Source organism: Chrysochloris asiatica, unplaced genomic scaffold, assembly GCF_000296735.1.
Source record: "Chrysochloris asiatica unplaced genomic scaffold, ChrAsi1.0 scaffold00050, whole genome shotgun sequence".
NCBI lineage: Eukaryota > Metazoa > Chordata > Mammalia > Afrosoricida > Chrysochloridae > Chrysochloris > Chrysochloris asiatica.
In genome coordinates this window covers 6,853,383-6,854,803 of record NW_006408568.1, presented here as the reverse complement: position 1 = coordinate 6,854,803, position 1,421 = coordinate 6,853,383, and positions in this window count along the sequence as shown.

Below are 1,421 nucleotides of genomic sequence, written 5' to 3'. Positions count from 1 at the left end.
CTAAATGGCACTTAACAACAACAACATACATATACTTTTTATATGTGTGCATCAAATTTTTTGCTTTGTTCATTTATGAAATATAAAATGAAAATTGGTTCCGTGCACTTTTAGTTATATGCATGTTAGTTGTGTCATGTTAGGTGCAAGTGTAACTTTATAAATGTCTTTATTTAGGGAATATGTAAGGGTTTAAGGAGATATGTACAGGTGCTAAATTGACAAGGGTTGAACTTGGATAGTTAAAGTTTTGTGTCAACTTGACTGAACCAGGATACTCAGTGGTTTGATAGCTGAGATGTAGTTATTCCTATAATGAGATCTAATACAATGTAGTTAACTTTATGATGAATTCTGCTATGAACAGCCAGTCAATTGAAGGCATATTTCCTTAAGGGTATGGCCTACTTCCAATATATTAGACACTCAGGCAAAGTGTGTTTGCTTTCTGCTGGGTCTGGATCTTGCATCTGGCTTGTCCTCTGACCTGCAGTTCTTTGGACTTGAACCAGGGACCTGCTTTTTTGTTCGCTCTCCTCATTTGCCTGCCTGCCTACCTGCCATCTGATCTGCTGATATTGGTTCATCTGACCCTGACTTGGGACTCTCTTACCTTTACAACTGTGTTAGTCATTTCCTTAACACAAACTCTTTATACATACATATATAAATTTCACTGGTTTTGTTTCTCTAGGAACCTAGACTAAGACAATAGGATTTCTGAGACTGTAAAGCTTTATGAAAACAGAAAGCCTCATCTTTCTTCTGTGGAGGAGCTGGTGGGTTTGAACTGCCAAACTTGTGGTTAGCAGCCCAGTACTTATCCTACAGTGCCACCAGGGCTCCTCACTTGGAAAAGAGGAGGAGCTTAAAAAATTGTATGTATTATTGTGATCTGGTTCCTATCTACCTCTCTAATGTCCTCTCCATCTCTCTCTGCCTTGAAATTCAGCAATAGCATACTGCTTGTGGTCTTATTTCATTTCTCACTGTACATTTTCTGACTCCCTAATCATTATAATGAAGTCCTGGTGTGGCACTGTAGGATAAGCTCTCGACCTCAAGGTTGGTTTGAACCACAAGGTCAGCAGTTCAAAGTCACCAGCTTCTCCTCGTAAATCCTATACAGGGTCACTATGAATCAGAACCGACTTGACAGCACTTAACAGCAACAACAATCATTATAGCAGAATCCTGGTATGGCACTGTAGGATAAGCAGTGAGAGGTCAATAGTTCAAACCCACCAGCCACTCTTTTTTGTGGGGGGAGGTTGAGTATCTGTCGGCCGTTTTGTTTTGTTTGTTTGTTTTCTTTAATTTAAGGTTTTAATTGTGGATTGAGTGCAAGTTTACAGGGCAATCATCAGTTTCACATTCATCAATTCATATAACTTGTTTCATTACATTGATTATAATCCCCT